We start from the raw sequence: 22,747 nt of genomic DNA, 5'->3' as shown, positions 1-22,747 counted from the left end.
TCTGGTAGAACCGTACATGTAGTCAAATATAAGACGTTTTTAATACGGAGACAGAGAAACTGGATTGAGTCAAGTTCCCGGGATAATGGTTAGCAACGTCCGAGGATATGGGTTAGCAACACCCAGGGGCTATGGGTTTTGTAACGTCGTGCGTTAACCAATCATAATCCTAGATATAAACTAAGCCGGGGATAAAAACAATTACAGGTCCTCCAACAGCCTACAACAATCAGCAAAACCCATATATACCATATACTCATCTATAAATAGCCTTGGTATGATAAAATGTGAAACATTTCAAAAGAAAAAATCAACAGCCTACTTTGTACTACAACAATGAAGGAAAAACAAATATGGTACACAGCTTCTAACTAAATCCACTACGTTATAGGTCCTGTCTTTCAACAGACACATACAGAATAAAAAATGATTGAACTTAATGTGACTGGTCTAGTTGATCGTAGACAGTGTTTTGAGAAGCTGCAATATGATATTTAATATTGTTCTTTATGTGTGTCTTAATGCTGGTAAATAAAACTTTTGAATTTTTTAGATCTGGGAAAGTGCAATAGATGTTCTGGTGTTTGATGGGAAAAGTCACACCCTGCTTGTAGAATACATTTGTACCTCATTCAGGTACATGTGATAAGATTTTTAAGGTTTTGAGTTCAGTTCATTATTAAACTTTAAATAGTGCAAAAAAGTTGAGATAAATTACTGTTTCAATGCTATTATATATTATTTGAATGAAATAAGGAGATGAAAATATTAGGTCAGTATTTTACCACCCATAGTGATCATGTTTTTTCAATTGGCAATAACACAAATACCTCAATTAAAACTCAACAGTATATATTAAATTTATATGACTTTTCTTTTCTATTTTTAGGCTATAATGGAAAGTTGGAATGTGGTAAGATTTACTTAATAGTCTTCTTGTCATTTGTAGTTTTGTTCCCCGTTAGTGTACAATTAGATACAAGTATGTGATAATTTGAGATAAAAACTAGTAGAATTCTAAGTGAACTACCAAACTACTTATTCCAAAAACAAAAAAAAATACAAAACTGGGACAAAGCAAGGTGCAAGCTGAAAAAAAGATTCTAAAAGTAAGTGGTGGGAGATAGTGTATTATTTATATAGTACCTTCAGAATCCTTGTTTATTTATAACTCTAAGTAGGTCTGTAGAGTTATTTGAAAAAAATATTGGTACAATTTTTCTACATAAAAAAATAAATAAATATAGAAGTTATCTCCCCTTGCCATTGTTAAGTTCATGTGAGTTGAATAAGACCAATCTATTTTATGGTATAAAGAGCCGACTGATACAACACACTTTTTTTCTTGTTAGCTTACTTCTCATTGCTTTATTATATCCCACATCTACATTTATTCAGTCTACATACATTTATATATGTATCTCTTTAAGTAAGTTAATAGAGAGATTTCTACTGGCTGATATGAAAAAGGATGAGAAAGTACCTAGGGGCAATTAAAGGACTAAGTGAATGAAACTCAACTACATGTGACTTTGTCTTCAAAAGGCAATTAAAGGACTTAGTGAATGAAAAACACAACTACATGTCTTAAAAAAGACAAAAGTAGGGGCAACTAAAGGACATTGATTATCAAGATTAAATGTAATTTATATGTTATACTTACAGAAACTTACTACAGCTGCTAGGGAGGGAGATACAGAAGCCTTAAAATTAAGCCTACAGAATGGTGCAGACATTGATAATCAAGAGGTAAGTAAAATAGTCACATTCAAAACTACCTTATTTTGATAATTCATAGAAAAATCATTTGAAGATACATCCTTTTATGGTACATGAACAAAAAAAGACACAAAACTACATGTTACTTAAAATTAAAGCACAGTGAAACAGTGAAAACTACAAGTAACTTCAAAATGTTGAATATTGTACATAAACACACAACAACAATTTACTTTAGAACTATAAGAACAGAAGTATAAAAAATATAAAAACAAGTTGCTACAGAACATAACAGATTGTACATAAGCAGTATAAAACACACAACAACAATTTACTTTAGAACTATAAGAACAGAAGTATAAAAAACAAACAATGTTCTACAAATTACTTCAGAACATAACAGATTGTACACCAGCAGTATAAAACACACAACTACAAGTGACTTCAGAACAGCACAAATTGTACATCAGCAATATAAAACACACAACTACAAATTATTTCAGAACATAACAGATTGTACACCAGCAGTATAAAACACACAACTTCAAGTTACTTCAGAACAGAACAAATTGTACATAAGCAATATAAAACCCATAACAACAAATTACTTCAGAACATAACAGATTGTACACCAGCAGTATAAAACACACAAGTTACATCAGAACAGAACAAATTGTACATAAGAAATATAAAATACACAACAACAAATTACTTCAGAACATAACAGATTGTACACCAGCAGTATAAAACACACAACTACAAGTTACTTCAGAACATAACAAATTGTACACCAGCAGTATAAAACACACAGCTACAAGTTACTTCAGAACATAACAAATTGTACATAAGAAATATAAAACACACAACTACAAGTTACTTCAGAACAGAACAAATTGTACACCAGCAGTATAAAACACACAAGTTACATCAGAACAGAACAAATTGTACATAAGAAATATAAAACACACAACTATAAATTATTTCAGAACATAACAGATTGTACACCAGCAGGTTAAAACACACAACTACAAGTTACTTCAGAACATAACAAATTGTACACCAGCAGTATAAAACACACAACTACAAGTTACTTCAGAACAGAACAAATTGTACATTAGCAGTAAAAAAACACACAACTACAAGTTACTTCAGAACAGAACAAATTGTACATCAGCAGTAAAAAAACACACAACTACAAGTTACTTCAGAATAGAACAAATTGTACACCAGCAGTATAAAACACACAACTTCAAATTACTTCAGAACATAACAGATTGTTCACCAGCAGTATAAAACACACAACTACAAGTTACTTCAGAACAGAACAAATTGTACATAAGAAATATAAAACACACAACAACAAATTACTTCAGAACATAACAGATTGTACACCAGCAGTATAAAACACACAACTACAAGTTACTTCAGAGCAGAACAAATTGTACATAAGCAGTAAAAAAACACACAACTACAAGTTACTTCAGAACAGAACAAATTGTACACCAGCAGTATAAAACACACAACTTCAAATTACTTCAGAACATAACAGATTGTACACCAGCAGTATCAAACACACAACTACAAGTTACTTCAGAACAGAACAAATTGTACATAAGAAATATAAAACACACAACTACAAATTACTTCCGAACATAACAGATTGTACACCAGCAGTATAAAACACAACTGCAAATTATTTCAGAACATAACAGATTGTACACCAGCAGTATAAAACACACAACTTCAAGTTACTTCAGAACAGAACAAATTGTACATAAGCAATATAAAACCCATAACAACAAATTACTTCAGAACATAACAGATTGTACACCAGCAGTATAAAACACACAAGTTACATCAGAACAGAACAAATTGTACATAAGAAATATAAAATACTCAACAACAAATTACTTCAGAACATAACAGATTGTACACCAGCAGTATAAAACACACAACTACAAGTTACTTCAGAACATAACAAATTGTACACCAGCAGTATAAAACACACAGCTACAAGTTACTTCAGAACATAACAAATTGTACATAAGAAATATAAAACACACCACTACAAGTTACTTCAGAACAGAACAAATTGTACACCAGCAGTATAAAACACACAAGTTACATCAGAACAGAACAAATTGTACATAAGAAATATAAAACACACAACTACAAATTATTTCAGAACATAACAGATTGTACACCAGCAGGTTAAAACACACAACTACAAGTTACTTCAGAACATAACAAATTGTACACCAGCAGTATAAAACACACAACTACAAGTTTCTTCAGAACAGAACAAATTGTACATTAGCAGTAAAAAAACACACAACTACAAGTTACTTCAGAACAGAACAAATTGTACATCAGCAGTAAAAAAACACACAACTACAAGTTACTTCAGAATAGAACAAATTGTACACCAGCAGTATAAAACACACAACTTCAAATTACTTCAGAACATAACAGATTGTACACCAGCAGTATAAAACACACAACTACAAGTTACTTCAGAACAGAACAAATTGTACATAAGAAATATAAAACACACAACAACAAATTACTTCAGAACATAACAGATTGTACACCAGCAGTATAAAACACACAACTACAAGTTACTTCAGAGCAGAACAAATTGTACATAAGCAGTAAAAAAACACACAACTACAAGTTACTTCAGAACAGAACAAATTGTACACCAGCAGTATAAACCACACAACTTCAAATTACTTCAGAACATAACAGATTGTACACCAGCAGTATCAAACACACAACTACAAGTTACTTCAGAGCAGAACAAATTGTACATAAGAAATATAAATCACACAACTACAAATTACTTCCGAACATAACAGATTGTACACCAGCAGGTTAAAACACACAACTACAAGTTACTTCAGAACAAAACAAATTGTACATCAGAAATATAAAACACACAACAACAAATTACTTCAGAACATAACAAATTGTACACCAGCAGTATAAAACACACAACTACAAATTACTTAAGAACATAACAGATTGTACACCAGCAGTATAAAACACCCAACTACAAGTTACTTCAGAACAGAACAAATTGTACATAAGAAATATAAAACACACAACTACAAGTTACTTCAGAACATAACAGATTGTACACCAGCAGGTTAAAACACACAACTACAAGTTACTTCAGAACAGAACAAATTGTACATAAGCAGTAAAAAAACACACAACTACAAGTAACTTCAGAACAGAACAAATTGTACATAAGCAGTAAAAAAACACACAACTACAAGTTACTTCAGAACAGAACAAATTGTACATAAGAAATATAAAACACACAACAACAAATTACTTCAGAACATAACAGATTGTACTCCAGCAGTATAAAACACACAACTACAAGTGACTTCAGAACATAACAAATTGTACACCAGCAGTATAAAACACACAACTACAAGTTACTTCAGAGCAGAACAAATTGTACATCAGCAGTAAACAAACACACAACTACAAGTTACTTCAGAACATAACAAATTGTACATAAGCAGTAAAAAAAACACACAACTACAAGTTACTTCAGAACAGAACAAATTGTACACCAGCAGTATAAAACACACAACTACAAATTACTTAAGAACATAACTGATTGTACACCAGCAGTATAAAACACACAACTACAAGTTACTTCAGAACAGAACAAATTGTACATAAGAAATATAAAACACACAACTACAAATTACTTCAGAACATAACAAATTGTACACCAGCAGGTTAAAACACACAACTACAAGTTACTTCAGAACAGAACAAATTGTACATAAGAAATATAAAACACACAACTACAAATTACTTCAGAACATAACAAATTGTACACCAGCAGTATAAAACACACAACTACAAATTACTTCAGAACATAACAGATTGTACACCAGCAGTATAAAACACACAACTACAAGTTACATAACAGATTGTACACCAGCAGTATAAAACACACAACTACAAGTTACTTCAGAACATAACAAATTGTACACCAGCAGTATAAAACACACAACAGCAAATTACTTCAGTACATAACAGATTGTACACCAGCAGTATAAAACACACAACTACAAGTTACTTCAGAGCAGAACAAATTGTACATCAGCAGTAAAAAAACACACAACTACAAGTTACTTCAGAACAGAACAAATTGTACATAAGCAGTAAAAAAACACACAACTACAAGTTACTTCAGAACAGAACAAATTGTACACCAGCAGTGTAAAACACACAATTACAAATTACTTCAGAACATAACAGATTGTACACCAGCAGTATATAACACACAACTACAAATTACTTCAGAACATAACAAATTGTACACCAGCAGGTTAAAACACACAACTACAAGTTACTTCAGAACAGAACAAATTGTACACCAGCAGTATAAAACACACAACTACAAATTACTTCAGAACATAACAGATTGTACACCAGCAGTATAAAACACACAACTAGAAATTACTTCAGAACATAACAGATTGTACACCAGCAGTATAAAACACAACTGCAAGTTACTTCAGAACAGAACAAATTGTACACCAGCAGTATAAAACACACAACTACAAGTTACTTCAGAACAGAACAAATTGTACATAAGAAATATAAAACACACAACTACAAATTACTTCAGAACATAACAAATTGTACACCAGCAGTATAAAACACACAACTACAAATTACTTCAGAACATAACAGATTGTACACCAGCAGTATAAAACACACAACTAAAAATTACTTCAGAACATAACAGATTGTACACCAGCAGTATAAAACACAACTGCAAATTATTTCAGAACATAACAGATTGTACACCAGCAGTATAAAACACACAACTTCAAGTTACTTCAGAACAGAACAAATTGTACATAAGCAATATAAAACCCATAACAACAAATTACTTCAGAACATAACAGATTGTACACCAGCAGTATAAAACACACAAGTTACATCAGAACAGAACAAATTGTACATAAGAAATATAAAATACACAACAACAAATTACTTCAGAACATAACAGATTGTACACCAGCAGTATAAAACACACAACTACAAGTTACTTCAGAACATAACAAATTGTACACCAGCAGTATAAAACACACAGCTACAAGTTACTTCAGAACATAACAAATTGTACATAAGAAATATAAAACACACAACTACAAGTTACTTCAGAACAGAACAAATTGTACACCAGCAGTATAAAACACACAAGTTACATCAGAACAGAACAAATTGTACATAAGAAATATAAAACACACAACTACAAATTATTTCAGAACATAACAGATTGTACACCAGCAGGTTAAAACACACAACTACAAGTTACTTCAGAACATAACAAATTGTACACCAGCAGTATAAAACACACAACTACAAGTTACTTCAGAACAGAACAAATTGTACATTAGCAGTAAAAAAACACACAACTACAAGTTACTTCAGAACAGAACAAATTGTACATCAGCAGTAAAAAAACACACAACTACAAGTTACTTCAGAATAGAACAAATTGTACACCAGCAGTATAAAACACACAACTTCAAATTACTTCAGAACATAACAGATTGTACACCAGCAGTATAAAACACACAACTACAAGTTACTTCAGAACATAACAAATTGTACACCAGCAGTATAAAACACACAACAGCAAATTACTTCAGTACATAACAGATTGTACACCAGCAGTATAAAACACACAACTACAAGTTACTTCAGAGCAGAACAAATTGTACATCAGCAGTAAAAAAACACACAACTACAAGTTACTTCAGAACAGAACAAATTGTACATAAGCAGTAAAAAAACACACAACTACAAGTTACTTCAGAACAGAACAAATTGTACACCAGCAGTGTAAAACACACAATTACAAATTACTTCAGAACATAACAGATTGTACACCAGCAGTATATAACACACAACTACAAATTACTTCAGAACATAACAAATTGTACACCAGCAGGTTAAAACACACAACTACAAGTTACTTCAGAACAGAACAAATTGTACACCAGCAGTATAAAACACACAACTACAAATTACTTCAGAACATAACAGATTGTACACCAGCAGTATAAAACACACAACTAGAAATTACTTCAGAACATAACAGATTGTACACCAGTAGTATAAAACACACAACTAAAAATTACTTCAGAACATAACAGATTGTACACCAGCAGTATAAAACACAACTGCAAATTATTTCAGAACATAACAGATTGTACACCAGCAGTATAAAACACACAACTTCAAGTTACTTCAGAACAGAACAAATTGTACATAAGCAATATAAAACCCATAACAACAAATTACTTCAGAACATAACAGATTGTACACCAGCAGTATAAAACACACAAGTTACATCAGAACAGAACAAATTGTACATAAGAAATATAAAATACACAACAACAAATTACTTCAGAACATAACAGATTGTACACCAGCAGTATAAAACACACAACTACAAGTTACTTCAGAACATAACAAATTGTACACCAGCAGTATAAAACACACAGCTACAAGTTACTTCAGAACATAACAAATTGTACATAAGAAATATAAAACACACAACTACAAGTTACTTCAGAACAGAACAAATTGTACACCAGCAGTATAAAACACACAAGTTACATCAGAACAGAACAAATTGTACATAAGAAATATAAAACACACAACTACAAATTATTTCAGAACATAACAGATTGTACACCAGCAGGTTAAAACACACAACTACAAGTTACTTCAGAACATAACAAATTGTACACCAGCAGTATAAAACACACAACTACAAGTTACTTCAGAACAGAACAAATTGTACATTAGCAGTAAAAAAACACACAACTACAAGTTACTTCAGAACAGAACAAATTGTACATCAGCAGTAAAAAAACACACAACTACAAGTTACTTCAGAATAGAACAAATTGTACACCAGCAGTATAAAACACACAACTTCAAATTACTTCAGAACATAACAGATTGTACACCAGCAGTATAAAACACACAACTACAAGTTACTTCAGAACATAACAAATTGTACACCAGCAGTATAAAACACACAACAGCAAATTACTTCAGTACATAACAGATTGTACACCAGCAGTATAAAACACACAACTACAAGTTACTTCAGAGCAGAACAAATTGTACATCAGCAGTAAAAAAACACACAACTACAAGTTACTTCAGAACAGAACAAATTGTACATAAGCAGTAAAAAAACACACAACTACAAGTTACTTCAGAACAGAACAAATTGTACACCAGCAGTGTAAAACACAAAATTACAAATTACTTCAGAACATAACAGATTGTACACCAGCAGTATATAACACACAACTACAAATTACTTCAGAACATAACAAATTGTACACCAGCAGGTTAAAACACACAACTACAAGTTACTTCAGAACAGAACAAATTGTACACCAGCAGTATAAAACACACAACTACAAATTACTTCAGAACATAACAGATTGTACACCAGCAGTATAAAACACACAACTAGAAATTACTTCAGAACATAACAGATTGTACACCAGCAGTATAAAACACAACTGCAAGTTACTTCAGAACAGAACAAATTGTACACCAGCAGTATAAAACACACAACTACAAGTTACTTCAGAACAGAACAAATTGTACATAAGAAATATAAAACACACAACTACAAATTACTTCAGAACATAACAAATTGTACACCAGCAGTATAAAACACACAACTACAAATTACTTCAGAACATAACAGATTGTACACCAGCAGTATAAAACACACAACTAAAAATTACTTCAGAACATAACAGATTGTACACCAGCAGTATAAAACACAACTGCAAATTATTTCAGAACATAACAGATTGTACACCAGCAGTATAAAACACACAACTTCAAGTTACTTCAGAACAGAACAAATTGTACATAAGCAATATAAAACCCATAACAACAAATTACTTCAGAACATAACAGATTGTACACCAGCAGTATAAAACACACAAGTTACATCAGAACAGAACAAATTGTACATAAGAAATATAAAATACACAACAACAAATTACTTCAGAACATAACAGATTGTACACCAGCAGTATAAAACACACAACTACAAGTTACTTCAGAACATAACAAATTGTACACCAGCAGTATAAAACACACAGCTACAAGTTACTTCAGAACATAACAAATTGTACATAAGAAATATAAAACACACAACTACAAGTTACTTCAGAACAGAACAAGTTGTACACCAGCAGTATAAAACACACAAGTTACATCAGAACAGAACAAATTGTACATAAGAAATATAAAACACACAACTACAAATTATTTCAGAACATAACAGATTGTACACCAGCAGGTTAAAACACACAACTACAAGTTACTTCAGAACATAACAAATTGTACACCAGCAGTATAAAACACACAACTACAAGTTACTTCAGAACAGAACAAATTGTACATTAGCAGTAAAAAAAACACACAACTACAAGTTACTTCAGAACAGAACAAATTGTACATCAGCAGTAAAAAAACACACAACTACAAGTTACTTCAGAATAGAACAAATTGTACACCAGCAGTATAAAACACACAACTTCAAATTACTTCAGAACATAACAGATTGTACACCAGCAGTATAAAACACACAACTACAAGTTACTTCAGAACAGAACAAATTGTACATAAGAAATATAAAACACACAACAACAAATTACTTCAGAACATAACAGATTGTACACCAGCAGTATAAAACACACAACTACAAGTTACTTCAGAGCAGAACAAATTGTACATAAGCAGTAAAAAAACACACAACTACAAGTTACTTCAGAACAGAACAAATTGTACACCAGCAGTATAAACCACACAACTTCAAATTACTTCAGAACATAACAGATTGTACACCAGCAGTATCAAACACACAACTACAAGTTACTTCAGAACAGAACAAATTGTACATAAGAAATATAAAACACACAACTACAAATTACTTCCGAACATAACAGATTGTACACCAGCAGGTTAAAACACACAACTACAAGTTACTTCAGAACAAAACAAATTGTACATAAGAAATATAAAACACACAACAACAAATTACTTCAGAACATAACAAATTGTACACCAGCAGTATAAAACACACAACTACAAATTACTTAAGAACATAACAGATTGTACACCAGCAGGTTAAAACACACAACTACAAGTTACTTCAGAACATAACAAATTGTACACCAGCAGTATAAAACACACAACTACAAGTTACTTCAGAACAGAACAAATTGTACATTAGCAGTAAAAAAACACACAACTACAAGTTACTTCAGAACAGAACAAATTGTACATCAGCAGTAAAAAAACACACAACTACAAGTTACTTCAGAATAGAACAAATTGTACACCAGCAGTATAAAACACACAACTTCAAATTACTTCAGAACATAACAGATTGTACACCAGCAGTATAAAACACACAACTACAAGTTACTTCAGAACAGAACAAATTGTACATAAGAAATATAAAACACACAACAACAAATTACTTCAGAACATAACAGATTGTACACCAGCAGTATAAAACACACAACTACAAGTTACTTCAGAGCAGAACAAATTGTACATAAGCAGTAAAAAAACACACAACTACAAGTTACTTCAGAACAGAACAAATTGTACACCAGCAGTATAAACCACACAACTTCAAATTACTTCAGAACATAACAGATTGTACACCAGCAGTATCAAACACACAACTACAAGTTACTTCAGAACAGAACAAATTGTACATAAGAAATATAAAACACACAACTACAAATTACTTCCGAACATAACAGATTGTACACCAGCAGGTTAAAACACACAACTACAAGTTACTTCAGAACAAAACAAATTGTACATAAGAAATATAAAACACACAACAACAAATTACTTCAGAACATAACAAATTGTACACCAGCAGTATAAAACACACCACTACAAATTACTTAAGAACATAACAGATTGTACACCAGCAGTATAAAACACCCAACTACAAGTTACTTCAGAACATAACAAATTGTACACCAGCAGTATAAAACACACAACTACAAGTTACTTCAGAACATAACAAATTGTACACCAGCAGGTTAAAACACACAACTACAAGTTACTTCAGAACAGAACAAATTGTACATAAGCAGTAAAAAAACACACAACTACAAGTTACTTCAGAACAGAACAAATTGTACATAAGAAATATAAAACACACAACAACAAATTACTTCAGAACATAACAGATTGTACTCCAGCAGTATAAAACACACAACTACAAGTGACTTCAGAACATAACAAATTGTACACCAGCAGTATAAAACACACAACTACAAGTTACTTCAGAGCAGAACAAATTGTACATCAGCAGTAAACAAACACACAACTACAAGTTACTTCAGAACATAACAAATTGTACATAAGCAGTAAAAAAACACACAACTACAAGTTACTTCAGAACAGAACAAATTGTACACCAGCAGTATAAAACACACAACTACAAATTACTTAAGAACATAACTGATTGTACACCAGCAGTATAAAACACACAACTACAAGTTACTTCAGAACAGAACAAATTGTACATAAGAAATATAAAACACACAACTACAAATTACTTCAGAACATAACAAATTGTACACCAGCAGGTTAAAACACACAACTACAAGTTACTTCAGAACAGAACAAATTGTACATAAGAAATATAAAACACACAACTACAAATTACTTCAGAACATAACAAATTGTACACCAGCAGTATAAAACACACAACTACAAATTACTTCAGAACATAACAGATTGTACACCAGCAGTATAAAACACACAACTACAAGTTACTTCAGAGCAGAACAAATTGTACATAAGCAGTAAAAAAACACACAACTACAAGTTACTTCAGAACAGAACAAATTGTACACCAGCAGTATAAACCACACAACTTCAAATTACTTCAGAACATAACAGATTGTACACCAGCAGTATCAAACACACAACTACAAGTTACTTCAGAACAGAACAAATTGTACATAAGAAATATAAAACACACAACTACAAATTACTTCCGAACATAACAGATTGTACACCAGCAGGTTAAAACACACAACTACAAGTTACTTCAGAGCAGAACAAATTGTACATAAGCAGTAAAAAAACACACAACTACAAGTTACTTCAGAACAGAACAAATTGTACACCAGCAGTATAAACCACACAACTTCAAATTACTTCAGAACATAACAGATTGTACACCAGCAGTATCAAACACACAACTACAAGTTACTTCAGAACAGAACAAATTGTACATAAGAAATATAAAACACACAACTACAAATTACTTCCGAACATAACAGATTGTACACCAGCAGGTTAAAACACACAACTACAAGTTACTTCAGAACAAAACAAATTGTACATAAGAAATATAAAACACACAACAACAAATTACTTCAGAACATAACAAATTGTACACCAGCAGTATAAAACACACAACTACAAATTACTTAAGAACATAACAGATTGTACACCAGCAGGTTAAAACACACAACTACAAGTTACTTCAGAACATAACAAATTGTACACCAGCAGTATAAAACACACAACTACAAGTTACTTCAGAACAGAACAAATTGTACATTAGCAGTAAAAAAACACACAACTACAAGTTACTTCAGAACAGAACAAATTGTACATCAGCAGTAAAAAAACACACAACTACAAGTTACTTCAGAATAGAACAAATTGTACACCAGCAGTATAAAACACACAACTTCAAATTACTTCAGAACATAACAGATTGTACACCAGCAGTATAAAACACACAACTACAAGTTACTTCAGAACAGAACAAATTGTACATAAGAAATATAAAACACACAACAACAAATTACTTCAGAACATAACAGATTGTACACCAGCAGTATAAAACACACAACTACAAGTTACTTCAGAGCAGAACAAATTGTACATAAGCAGTAAAAAAACACACAACTACAAGTTACTTCAGAACAGAACAAATTGTACACCAGCAGTATAAACCACACAACTTCAAATTACTTCAGAACATAACAGATTGTACACCAGCAGTATCAAACACACAACTACAAGTTACTTCAGAACAGAACAAATTGTACATAAGAAATATAAAACACACAACTACAAATTACTTCCGAACATAACAGATTGTACACCAGCAGGTTAAAACACACAACTACAAGTTACTTCAGAACAAAACAAATTGTACATAAGAAATATAAAACACACAACAACAAATTACTTCAGAACATAACAAATTGTACACCAGCAGTATAAAACACACAACTACAAATTACTTAAGAACATAACAGATTGTACACCAGCAGTATAAAACACCCAACTACAAGTTACTTCAGAACATAACAAATTGTACACCAGCAGTATAAAACACACAACTACAAGTTACTTCAGAACATAACAGATTGTACACCAGCAGGTTAAAACACACAACTACAAGTTACTTCAGAACAGAACAAATTGTACATAAGCAGTAAAAAAACACACAACTACAAGTTACTTCAGAACAGAACAAATTGTACATAAGAAATATAAAACACACAACAACAAATTACTTCAGAACATAACAGATTGTACTCCAGCAGTATAAAACACACAACTACAAGTGACTTCAGAACATAACAAATTGTACACCAGCAGTATAAAACACACAACTACAAGTTACTTCAGAGCAGAACAAATTGTACATCAGCAGTAAACAAACACACAACTACAAGTTACTTCAGAACATAACAAATTGTACATAAGCAGTAAAAAAACACACAACTACAAGTTACTTCAGAACAGAACAAATTGTACACCAGCAGTATAAAACACACAACTACAAATTACTTAAGAACATAACTGATTGTACACCAGCAGTATAAAACACACAACTACAAGTTACTTCAGAACAGAACAAATTGTACATAAGAAATATAAAACACACAACTACAAATTACTTCAGAACATAACAAATTGTACACCAGCAGTATAAAACACACAACTACAAGTTACTTCAGAACAGAACAAATTGTACATAAGAAATATAAAACACACAACAACAAATTACTTCAGAACATAACAAATTGTACACCAGCAGTATAAAACACACAACTACAAATTACTTAAGAACATAACAGATTGTACACCAGCAGTATAAAACACACAACTACAAGTTACTTCAGAACAGAACAAATTGTACATAAGAAATATAAAACACACAACTACAAATTACTTCAGAACATAACAAATTGTACACCAGCAGTATAAAACACACAACTACAAGTTACTTCAGAACAGAACAAATTGTACATAAGAAATATAAAACACACAACTACAAATTACTTCAGAACATAACAGATTGTACACCAGCAGGTTAAAACACACAACTACAAGTTACTTCAGAACAGAACAAATTGTACATAAGAAATATAAAACACACAACAACAAATTACTTCAGAACATAACAAATTGTACACCAGCAGTATAAAAAACACAACTACAAATTACTTAAGAACATAACAGATTGTACACCAGCAGTATAAAATACACAACTACAAGTTACTTCAGAACATAACAAATTGTACACCCGCAGTATAAAACACACAACTACAAGTTACATAACAGATTGTACACCAGCAGTATAAAACACACAACTACAAGTTACTTCAGAACAGAACAAATTGTACATAAGCAGTAAAAAAACACACAACTACAAGTTACTTCAGAACAGGACAAATTGTACATAAGAAATATAAAACACACAACAACAAATTACTTCAGAACATAACAGATTGTACACCAGCAGTATAAAACACACAACTACAAGTTACTTCAGAACATAACAAATTGTACACCAGCAGTATAAAACACACAACTACAAATTACTTCAGAACATAACAGATTGTACACCAGCAGTATAAAACACACAACTAAAAATTACTTCAGAACATAACAGATTGTACACCAGCAGTATAAAACACAACTGCAAATTATTTCAGAACATAACAGATTGTACACCAGCAGTATAAAACACACAACTTCAAGTTACTTCAGAACAGAACAAATTGTACATAAGCAATATAAAACCCATAACAACAAATTACTTCAGAACATAACAGATTGTACACCAGCAGTATAAAACACACAAGTTACATCAGAACAGAACAAATTGTACATAAGAAATATAAAATACACAACAACAAATTGCTTCAGAACATAACAGATTGTACACCAGCAGTATAAAACACACAACTACAAGTTACTTCAGAACATAACAAATTGTACACCAGCAGTATAAAACACACAGCTACAAGTTACTTCAGAACATAACAAATTGTACATAAGAAATATAAAACACACAACTACAAGTTACTTCAGAACAGAACACATTGTACACCAGCAGTATAAAACACACAAGTTACATCAGAACAGAACAAATTGTACATAAGAAATATAAAACACACAACTACAAATTATTTCAGAACATAACAGATTGTACACCAGCAGGTTAAAACACACAACTACAAGTTACTTCAGAACATAACAAATTGTACACCAGCAGTATAAAACACACAACTACAAGTTACTTCAGAACAGAACAAATTGTACATTAGCAGTAAAAAAACACACAACTACAAGTTACTTCAGAACAGAACAAATTGTACATCAGCAGTAAAAAAACACACAACTACAAGTTACTTCAGAATAGAACAAATTGTACACCAGCAGTATAAAACACACAACTTCAAATTACTTCAGAACATAACAGATTGTACACCAGCAGTATAAAACACACAACTACAAGTTACTTCAGAACATAACAAATTGTACACCAGCAGTATAAAACACACAACAGCAAATTACTTCAGTACATAACAGATTGTACACCAGCAGTATAAAACACACAACTACAAGTTACTTCAGAGCAGAACAAATTGTACATCAGCAGTAAAAAAACACACAACTACAAGTTACTTCAGAACAGAACAAATTGTACATAAGCAGTAAAAAAACACACAACTACAAGTTACTTCAGAACAGAACAAATTGTACACCAGCAGTGTAAAACACACAATTACAAATTACTTCAGAACATAACAGATTGTACACCAGCAGTATATAACACACAACTACAAATTACTTCTGAACATAACAAATTGTACACCAGCAGGTTAAAACACACAACTACAAGTTACTTCAGAACAGAACAAATTGTACACCAGCAGTATAAAACACACAACTACAAATTACTTCAGAACATAACAGATTGTACACCAGCAGTATAAAACACACAACTAGAAATTACTTCAGAACATAACAGATTGTACACCAGCAGTATAAAACACAACTGCAAGTTACTTCAGAACAGAACAAATTGTACACCAGCAGTATAAAACACACAACTACAAGTTACTTCAGAACAGAACAAATTGTACATAAGAAATATAAAACACACAACTACAAATTACTTCAGAACATAACAAATTGTACACCAGCAGTATAAAACACACAACTACAAATTACTTCAGAACATAACAGATTGTACACCAGCAGTATAAAACACACAACTAAAAATTACTTCAGAACATAACAGATTGTACACCAGCAGTATAAAACACAACTGCAAATTATTTCAGAACATAACAGATTGTACACCAGCAGTATAAAACACACAACTTCAAGTTACTTCAGAACAGAACAAATTGTACATAAGCAATATAAAACCCATAACAACAAATTACTTCAGAACATAACAGATTGTACACCAGCAGTATAAAACACACAAGTTACATCAGAACAGAACAAATTGTACATAAGAAATATAAAATACACAACAACAAATTACTTCAGAACATAACAGATTGTACACCAGCAGTATAAAACACACAACTACAAGTTACTTCAGAACATAACAAATTGTACACCAGCAGTATAAAACACACAGCTACAAGTTACTTCAGAACATAACAAATTGTACATAAGAAATATAAAACACACAACTACAAGTTACTTCAGAACAGAACAAATTGTACACCAGCGATATAAAACACACAAGTTACATCAGAACAGAACAAATTGTACATAAGAAATATAAAACACACAACTACAAATTATTTCAGAACATAACAGATTGTACACCAGCAGGTTAAAACACACAACTACAAGTTACTTCAGAACATAACAAATTGTACACCAGCAGTATAAAACACACAACTACAAGTTACTTCAGAACAGAACAAATTGTACATTAGCAGTAAAAAAACACACAACTACAAGTTACTTCAGAACAGAACAAATTGTACATCAGCAGTAAAAAAACACACAACTACAAGTTACTTCAGAATAGAACAAATTGTACACCAGCAGTATAAAACACACAACTTCAAATTACTTCAGAACATAACAGATTGTACACCAGCAGTATAAAACACACAACTACAAGTTACTTCAGAACAGAACAAATTGTACATAAGAAATATAAAACACACAACAACAAATTACTTCAGAACATAACAGATTGTACACCAGCAGTATAAAACACACAACTACAAGTTACTTCAGAGCAGAACAAATTGTACATAAGCAGTAAAAAAACACACAACTACAAGTTACTTCAGAACAGAACAAATTGTACACCAGCAGTATAAACCACACAACTTCAAATTACTTCAGAACATAACAGATTGTACACCAGCAGTATCAAACACACAACTACAAGTTACTTCAGAACAGAACAAATTGTACATAAGAAATATAAAACACACAACTACAAATTACTTCCGAACATAACAGATTGTACACCAGCAGGTTAAAACACACAACTACAAGTTACTTCAGAACAAAACAAATTGTACATAAGAAATATAAAACACACAACAACAAATTACTTCAGAACATAACAAATTGTACACCAGCAGTATAAAACACACAACTACAAATTACTTAAGAACATAACAGATTGTACACCAGCAGGTTAAAACACACAACTACAAGTTACTTCAGAACATAACAAATTGTACACCAGCAGTATAAAACACACAACTACAAGATACTTCAGAACAGAACAAATTGTACATTAGCAGTAAAAAAACACACAACTACAAGTTACTTCAGAACAGAACAAATTGTACATCAGCAGTAAAAAAACACACAACTACAAGTTACTTCAGAATAGAACAAATTGTACACCAGCAGTATAAAACACACAACTTCAAATTACTTCAGAACATAACAGATTGTACACCAGCAGTATAAAACACACAACTACAAGTTACTTCAGAACAGAACAAATTGTACATAAGAAATATAAAACACACAACAACAAATTACTTCAGAACATAACAGATTGTACACCAGCAGTATAAAACACACAACTACAAGTTACTTCAGAGCAGAACAAATTGTACATAAGCAGTAAAAAAACACACAACTACAAGTTACTTCAGAACAGAACAAATTGTACACCAGCAGTATAAACCACACAACTTCAAATTACTTCAGAACATAACAGATTGTACACCAGCAGTATCAAACACACAACTACAAGTTACTTCAGAACAGAACAAATTGTACATAAGAAATATAAAACACACAACTACAAATTACTTCCGAACATAACAGATTGTACACCAGCAGGTTAAAACACACAACTACAAGTTACTTCAGAACAAAACAAATTGTACATAAGAAATATAAAACACACAACAACAAATTACTTCAGAACATAACAAATTGTACACCAGCAGTATAAAACACACAACTACAAATTACTTAAGAACATAACAGATTGTACACCAGCAGTATAAAACACCCAACTACAAGTTACTTCAGAACAGAACAAATTGTACATAAGAAATATAAAACACACAACTACAAGTTACTTCAGAACATAACAGATTGTACACCAGCAGGTTAAAACACACAACTACAAGTTACTTCAGAACAGAACAAATTGTACATAAGCAGTAAAAAAACACACAACTACAAGTTACTTCAGAACAGAACAAATTGTACATAAGAAATATAAAACACACAACAACAAATTACTTCAGAACATAACAGATTGTACTCCAGCAGTATAAAACACACAACTACAAGTGACTTCAGAACATAACAAATTGTACACCAGCAGTATAAAACACACAACTACAAGTTACTTCAGAGCAGAACAAATTGTACATCAGCAGTAAACAAACACACAACTACAAGTTACTTCAGAACATAACAAATTGTACATAAGCAGTAAAAAAACACACAACTACAAGTTACTTCAGAACAGAACAAATTGTACACCAGCAGTATAAAACACACAACTACAAATTACTTAAGAACATAACTGATTGTACACCAGCAGTATAAAACACACAACTACAAGTTACTTCAGAACAGAACAAATTGTACATAAGAAATATAAAACACACAACTACAAATTACTTCAGAACATAACAAATTGTACACCAGCAGGTTAAAACACACAACTACAAGTTACTTCAGAACAGAACAAATTGTACATAAGAAATATAAAACACACAACTACAAATTACTTCAGAACATAACAAATTGTACACCAGCAGTATAAAACACACAACTACAAATTACTTCAGAACATAACAGATTGTACACCAGCAGTATAAAACACACAACTACAAGTTACATAACAGATTGTACACCAGCAGTATAAAACACACAACTACAAGTTACTTCAGAACATAACAAATTGTACACCAGCAGTATAAAACACACAACAGCAAATTACTTCAGTACATAACAGATTGTACACCAGCAGTATAAAACACACAACTACAAGTTACTTCAGAGCAGAACAAATTGTACATCAGCAGTAAAAAAACACACAACTACAAGTTACTTCAGAACAGAACAAATTGTACATAAGCAGTAAAAAAACACACAACTACAAGTTACTTCAGAACAGAACAAATTGTAAACCAGCAGTGTAAAACACACAATTACAAATTACTTCAGAACATAACAGATTGTACACCAGCAGTATATAACACACAACTACAAATTACTTCAGAACATAACAAATTGTACACCAGCAGGTTAAAACACACAACTACAAGTTACTTCAGAACAGAACAAATTGTACACCAGCAGTATAAAACACACAACTACAAATTACTTCAGAACATAACAGATTGTACACCAGCAGTATAAAACACACAACTAGAAATTACTTCAGAACATAACAGATTGTACACCAGCAGTATAAAACACAACTGCAAGTTACTTCAGAACAGAACAAATTGTACACCAGCAGTATAAAACACACAACTACAAGTTACTTCAGAACAGAACAAATTGTACATAAGAAATATAAAACACACAACTACAAATTACTTCAGAACATAACAAATTGTACACCAGCAGTATAAAACACACAACTACAAATTACTTCAGAACATAACAGATTGTACACCAGCAGTATAAAACACACAACTAAAAATTACTTCAGAACATAACAGATTGTACACCAGCAGTATAAAACACAACTGCAAATTATTTCAGAACATAACAGATTGTACACCAGCAGTATAAAACACACAACTTCAAGTTACTTCAGAACAGAACAAATTGTACATAAGCAATATAAAACCCATAACAACAAATTACTTCAGAACATAACAGATTGTACACCAGCAGTATAAAACACACAAGTTACATCAGAACAGAACAAATTGTACATAAGAAATATAAAATACACAACAACAAATTACTTCAGAACATAACAGATTGTACACCAGCAGTATAAAACACACAACTACAAGTTACTTCAGAACATAACAAATTGTACACCAGCAGTATAAAACACACAGCTACAAGTTACTTCAGAACATAACAAATTGTACATAAGAAATATAAAACACACAACTACAAGTTACTTCAGAACAGAACAAATTGTACACCAGCAGTATAAAACACACAAGTTACATCAGAACAGAACAAATTGTACATAAGAAATATAAAACACACAACTACAAATTATTTCAGAACATAACAGATTGTACACCAGCAGGTTAAAACACACAACTACAAGTTACTTCAGAACATAACAAATTGTACACCAGCAGTATAAAACACACAACTACAAGTTACTTCAGAACAGAACAAATTGTACATTAGCAGTAAAAAAACACACAACTACAAGTTACTTCAGAACAGAACAAATTGTACATCAGCAGTAAAAAAACACACAACTACAAGTTACTTCAGAATAGAACAAATTGTACACCAGCAGTATAAAACACACAACTTCAAATTACTTCAGAACATAACAGATTGTACACCAGCAGTATAAAACACACAACTACAAGTTACTTCAGAACAGAACAAATTGTACATAAGAAATATAAAACACACAACAACAAATTACTTCAGAACATAACAGATTGTACACCAGCAGTATAAAACACACAACTACAAGTTACTTCAGAACAGAACAAATTGTACACCAGCAATATAAACCACACAACTTCAAATTACTTCAGAACATAACAGATTGTACACCAGCAGTATCAAACACACAACTACAAGTTACTTCAGAACAGAACAAATTGTACATAAGAAATATAAAACACACAACTACAAATTACTTCCGAACATAACAGATTGTACACCAGCAGGTTAAAACACACAACTACAAGTTACTTCAGAACAAAACAAATTGTACATAAGAAATATAAAACACACAACAACAAATTACTTCAGAACATAACAAATTGTACACCAGCAGTATAAAACACACAACAACAAATTACTTAAGAACATAACAGATTGTACACCAGCAGGTTAAAACACACAACTACAAGTTACTTCAGAACATAACAAATTGTACACCAGCAGTATAAAACACACAACTACAAGTTACTTCAGAACAGAACAAATTGTACATTAGCAGTAAAAAAACACACAA

General features: G+C 31.6%; 1 long non-coding RNA gene across 1 annotated transcript in view; it reads left to right on the top strand.

Moving 5' to 3' along the window:
- The window catches only part of LOC139497249 (uncharacterized), a 38,869-nt gene that overhangs the window by 5,489 nt on the left and 10,633 nt on the right, over positions 1 to 22,747 (top strand). Inside the window, exons 3-5 of the long non-coding RNA XR_011657731.1 lie at positions 554 to 636; positions 890 to 913; positions 1,666 to 1,749. This is a non-coding gene — a long non-coding RNA (uncharacterized lncRNA). The remainder of the gene's footprint in view (positions 1 to 553; positions 637 to 889; positions 914 to 1,665; positions 1,750 to 22,747) is intronic.

Source organism: Mytilus edulis, chromosome 12 (assembly GCF_963676685.1).
Source record: "Mytilus edulis chromosome 12, xbMytEdul2.2, whole genome shotgun sequence".
NCBI classification, from domain to species: domain Eukaryota; kingdom Metazoa; phylum Mollusca; class Bivalvia; order Mytilida; family Mytilidae; genus Mytilus; species Mytilus edulis.
This window is presented reverse-complemented; position numbering and strand designations above follow the sequence as displayed.